This window comes from Ammospiza nelsoni, chromosome Z (genome assembly GCF_027579445.1).
Source record: "Ammospiza nelsoni isolate bAmmNel1 chromosome Z, bAmmNel1.pri, whole genome shotgun sequence".
Classification (NCBI taxonomy): domain Eukaryota; kingdom Metazoa; phylum Chordata; class Aves; order Passeriformes; family Passerellidae; genus Ammospiza; species Ammospiza nelsoni.
The window spans coordinates 86,828,629-86,834,628 of record NC_080669.1 but is presented as its reverse complement, the minus strand read 5'-3'; positions in this window follow the sequence as shown (position 1 = coordinate 86,834,628).

The window sequence follows — 6,000 nt, the reverse complement described above, 5'->3', positions numbered from 1 at the left end:
TGAAGGCAAGTCCTTTTGATGGGGGAGGGAAAAGAGAGTTGTGTTTTGTGGGAAGTGAAGAATTGCATGGTTTTGTGCTTGAGGAGCTTGGGTGGGTGGTTGCACGGGTGCTCCCATCCCACAGGGGATGCCAGCTACAGGAATACCAGGAAAAGCAGTGGGTGGTAATTGGTGTTCCTCTCCATGCCGACTTTGACAGTCACTGGATGCTGCCCAAGTTTTTCTCTGCCCTTATCTGGGGCCAGACACATTGTTCACTCCGACTTCATGTACTGATTTACCCAGACACTCCTTAGAAACCCAGTAGTCAGAGGAGCTGCAGATAGTGCTTTGGGTGTGGGGATGGAAACAGCATTAATGTTTTTTTCCCTACAGACTGAGAAAGCATGCAATAAAAGTTTCAAAAGTAACCGTGCGCTGAGCACGGAGCTCTTCCAAGCCCCGTCTGGGAGTGCCAGGTTGCCCCAGGCTATCTTACACTTGATTTTGCCTTGTGCTTCAGAAAGGTTTCCCTTGTATAAACAATTTTGGTTGTGATTTGGGGTTTTTTTTAGTGTGCCTCTTTAGAGGAAAACCATTAGAAAAGCCTGTAAAATGGAACTCGGTGTCCAGCTGCTTTCATCGAATTTATTGTATTAACAGAAAACATCTATTTCCTTGTTGTTACTATACCTGTGCCAGAAAGTAGCTAGCATTTTATGAAATGCAGTGTTTTATTCAGTGTGACTGCTTAATTTGGGTCAGAACCTCAAGAATAAGCTGTTCCCTGGGGCACCCAGTGAGGAGAAGAGGAGGGAGCCCAGTTCTTTATCACTCAACACAGTGGCCAACCCTTTGGGGTTGTGTGCACGCCAGCGAGCTGGGCTTAGCCAAGCGAGGCTGCTCAGGCTGCTGAGATGGGCTCCCGAGGGGTGAATCCTCCTCTGGGAACATCCCTGTGGCCAGGGGCCACGGGAGGTGCGTGCAGGATGGGGTTGTTGGCCGTCTGGTGCAGCTGAGGTGGCCAGGAGTTGGCTTCCAAACCTCAGTGCTGGGGGTGGGGCTTGGAAACCTCGCACTGGGCACTCGGGAAGGTTTTTCAGTCACTCATTGCTTGGATTGGACACTTGGCTTAGGGTCTTGTCAACCGGGACAGCTCGGTGACTTGAGTAACCAGCCTCCGTGTCTGAAGATAGTTTGCCTCCATCTTCTTGCTTGTTCGAGTCATTCATGTGCAAACGTGATTTTTTAACTGAATTACAGCCAGTTATTTTTTCAAAGGAGGTGGTTTTCACCCCCCTCCCCACATTTACCCAACTCAGATGGCTGCAGTTTGCAGGGGAAGTGGAGCAGATCATAGGAGATTCAACCACAGAGTGACCTCTGTGGGGGCAAATCGGGGGTCACCAGTTAGACCAGGGCGGGGATTGTCTCACTGAGCAGAGAACACAAAGAATAAGATAAATCTGCTTTAAGAAAAATGAAACTAAAAAAAATTTAAAAAAAACAAAAAAAAACCCAAAAAAACCAAAACCACAGCAACCCCCCCAAGTTTTTCTTTCTGAAGAACTTTCTGTGCTGGTTTAAAAAAGGAAACTTGAACAGATCCGGTAAATATCAGCCCGCGTCCCGCGTGTTATTTAGACCTTAATAGTACAGGTGGACGAGGAGGGCTTGGTGCCAAATACTTTTGGTTTAGAGGGAGTGGTGGGAGTGAATTCTCCCAACCGCTCCTAGAAAGGCTTAACTTTCTGCACACAAATAAATGACAATCTCCGCTTGGCTGCAGACACCCGGGGAGCGACGCTGCTGGAGTCCCCGCGCAGCCACGGCAGCCGAGGGGCGGACGAGGGTCGGCACCTGGAGAGGGAAGGTGGGTCGGATGCTGTCTTTTTGCCTTCTGAAATATGTGATATTTTTTAGTTTTTAAATCCTCTTCCCCCCTCCCCAAGCTTTTAGGGGTTTTGCAGGATATTGAGGGGAGGGAAAGGCACTTGAATTTATTGCTCGGAGGCTAATCGTGCTCGTGTTGGAAATCTTTGGCATGTCGTAGCGATCCTCTGTACTAATCTATCGCCATTTACTTGCATTCTTAATTGCTGTTTGAACTCAAACCCATGAATCTCTGTCTGATTTCCTTCCTCGTATCTTGAATCTTTACCAAGCTTGGAGATTTTGGCTGTACATCAACACCTGTACGATACTACCTCTCAATTTGTGGGGCTTGGGCTCTTTTTTTTTTTTTTGAAGTCTAGCTTAGTTATATGTTTATTTTCTTTAAATAGGAAATACCAGTGCAAAACCAGATCTGCCAATATGTCCAGCTGTGTAGGCAAAAGAGATCTCAGAGGCAGTTGATTAATATTTAAAATTAGAATAGAATAGAATAGAATAGAATAGAATAGAATAGAATAGAATAGAATAATAGAATAGAATAGAGTAGAACAAGAATATATATTAATATAAATATTTCAGTACTTGGAAATATGTAACAGATAGAAATATATATCTAAAATTATACAAGATAATATTCTATTATATATTTTTAATACTTGTTTGTTAGTATTTGTGTTGAAGGAGTTTCTGTTTAAGTTGTTCTTTGCGGAAAACTTGCGAGAAAAAAAATCCCATTCTTGTCTTGAGTAGTTAAAATGTCTTGGAAGATTTAATGCTGGCAGAAAAATTGTGATTAAATACATTCTGGGAAGCGTGGTCGGGAGGAGGCTGATGCTTGGTGCAGGGTTAAGCCCGGCTCAAGCTGACCTGCTCCACACTGCCCGTGCTGCAAGTGGGGCTTGCACGGGGACGCCCCAGCTCCTTTATCTGGAGACCCCATATTTAGAATTTGGGTGTAAATCTCAGTCAAACTGGGGAACTTTTTGCTTCTTCACTGGCAAACGGGATGCAGCAGGGCAGCGTGCTGCACCTAGCTAAGCGCTTACATTTTTAACAGCTCCTTCTGGAGATGAAGCTCAGTTTCAGCAGCACAAATCCCCTCTCCAGCTCCCCTGACCCCATGCAGGCAATTCCCAGATCTGCACCGCGGATAAAAACATAGCGGTGGTTTTGTTTAAGGTTGGGCTGAATGAGAACAGGAGGGGAGGAATGTGCCCAGCGGAGGAGGAACCGGCGCTCGGCCATCCCGGCGCTGCTGGGTGGACGGGAACGCTCAGCGCGGCCGAGCCGGACCCGCAGCCTCTTCTGCCCTCAGAAGGGGGACGTGAACCCCCCTCCAGTTCACTCAGGTGCAATGTTTAGGGGATGGAATTGGGCTTTTTCCTTCCCTCTGCTTGGAGGGAGTGGAATCAGAGAGGGGTTTCTCCTCCTGGGAGGATTTTGGTGTTGCTGGGTCTGTCCGAGAGCTGTTTGCAGGGAGTGGTACCACGGGCATGGGCAACCCTTTGTGCCTTCCTCACCTCTAGCACCCCATATCAGAGAAGAAACCTTTCACAGGCTTCTCAGCACATATCCTGATGTATCCACACCAGGACAGCCCAGCAAGACTCCTGGGACGTCTCAGAAGGTAAAGGAGATGCTCTGTGGTCTCTCCTTGGTCTTCCAATGCTTTCCATCACTCCCACCACTGCAGCAAGGACTTTCCAAACCCCTGATCCAGAACAGGCAGCGTTTAACACTCACTTTTTGCCTGTGCTTGACACTGTTTACTTCAGGTGCCAGGCAGTGAGGAGTCAGACCCAGCGTGTTTGAGCACTGAGCAAGCATTAGCTGGAGAAACCTGGGATTTTCCAGCAAGCCCGGGGCTGTCCAGCACCTAACTCCCGTAGCCTCCTTTGAAATTCCTCCTCTAATTAATAAATAAGTAGCAAGTTTCACTGACATAATTTCAGAGCTATTGCTCTTAATTAAATAACAAGTTATTAAAATAGTTTCAAAACTGGAGTCTTCCCTGCCCAGTTCATAGTCCTGGTCTTTTTCCCATTAAGTGTCCCTGGCGGAATGCATTTGTACACTTGGAAGAAATTAGAAAAGGTGAAGGATCTCGGACCGCAGAGAAATATTATATTATTGAGTGTGTGGACAATAAATGGAGTGTGTGGATGATATTGGAAAAGCAGGCAGTGATGGGAGGACTCATCCCTGCTCCTGCCAGTGTCCCTGCCTTCCTGGCAAGATGGAGATGGGAATACGGAATCAAGATGGGTCTCATCTGTGTGTCATTATTCCCCTTAACATTTGTATTATTTTTCATATATATATATATATATATATATATATTCTATAAACACAATATATAATATATTTATAGATATATACACCTTTATAATGTATCTTTTTGTGTATAGTACCTATTATAAATTTACATACAATGTAAAAATTAACATAATATGCGTGTATGGTGTTACATTGTGATTTAATGTTGGAGAAGGGGCAGCCAGCACCCAGCTGCACCCTGCTGCAGGTCAGGTCATTGAGGTAGCTGCACGGTTTATTTTCCTTTGCCTGAGAAAGCTTTAGTGATGAATAGAGGGAGGGGATCTGAGGCTGGGATGCTTCTGCCAAGTATGATTTGGAGGCCTCTTTATATTAGTCAGAGCTTTTTTATTCCTTACTGGAAGCCTGAGAGGAGCTGCGTGCCTGATGGCAACTTTGCTCACAGGTCTGCGTAAGTCTCAAGTATCACTCGTGTGAGCAGCTTGCCTTAATTACAGATTTATTTCTCGCTGCTCTTGGATTGCCTTCTTCCCTGTTCCTCAAAAAGATGCCCTTGCATCTGAGGGATGGGTGTGTGGTGGTCCTGAGTGGTTTTTTTTTTGAGGAGGGTGAAGGCTGCTGTATCCCAGCTGTTGGTTTTGCAAGGGACTTGATGTTCTTGGCAGCTGCAGAAGAGGAGGAGGAGGGAATGTCCACACCAAGAAATCTCTGCGCTGTCTCCATGTGGGTTCAGGCAGATGTTGGGACCATCAAATGACTTCCACCTCCCAGGCAGAGGCAGCAGCCCAGCACCGCTGTCCCCCACCCTGCCCTGCCTAGCAGGAAACCAGTTTGGGAAGTGCCTCCGTGTTGCCTGAGGATGAGCCAGCCCAGGAGGAGGAAGGAGACCACTTTGGATTGAGGTCCTGGCACTGCTGGGAGGAGGCAGGGTGGAGGGATGGAGACCAGCCAGCTTCCTAACTATGCAAACAACCCACACCCATGTTCAGTGTTTATCCCTGCCGAGCCCGTCACCATGGTATCTGGGCACCTTTTGCCAAGGTGAGTTGAAGCTGATGGAGCAGATCCTCAGCCAAACCCCAGGCTCTCTAGGCATGTGCCTGGGAGGTCTCCTAGATCAGCTGGATCTTCCAGAGCTACTGCTGCTGGGATAATCCCAATCTTTTTGCTGTTCCTTTGGACCCCTTGCTGCTGCCTGCCCAGGCCCTGGGTGACTCCCATTGCCATGAGCTCCTCCAAGCAGGTGCATCCTTGCCTCTGCCATGGAATTTCTATATGTGTCACACCACAGTGCCAGGTGGGCTGCTGGAGAGGTGGATCCATGACACCCTGTGCTGACACTGCTGCCTTCATGCAAAATGTGGGCCCTTTCTCCACCATGTGGCTCTGGGAGGGAAGAGAGAAGGGAGAGGAGAGGAGAGGAGAGGAGAGGAGAGGAGAGGAGAGGAGAGGAGAGGAGAGGAGAGGAGAGGAGAGGAGAGGAGAGGAGAGGAGAGGAGAGGAGAGGAGAGGAGAGGAGAGGAGAGGAGAGGAGAGGAGAGGAGAGGAGAGGAGAGGAGAGGAGAGGAGAGGAGAGGAGAGGAGAGGAGAGGAGAGGAGAGGAGAGGAGAGAGAAGGAAAAAGAAAACAGCAAAGAGGGAGGAAAAGCAAGAGCATTTGTTTTTCTGCGAGTCTGTTAGGCTTAAAAAAACCCAAGAGTTTGTTGTTAGGGATGTTGGGCATTCTCAAAATGGGAGATGTCCCCTCCTGCCTTAGCAGCAGGTCACTGTCCCAGCCCCTCACTGAGGGGTGTCAGAGGGGATGAGCCGCATCAGCTCATCCCTGCCTCCTGTCTCCAGTGTCCCTCCA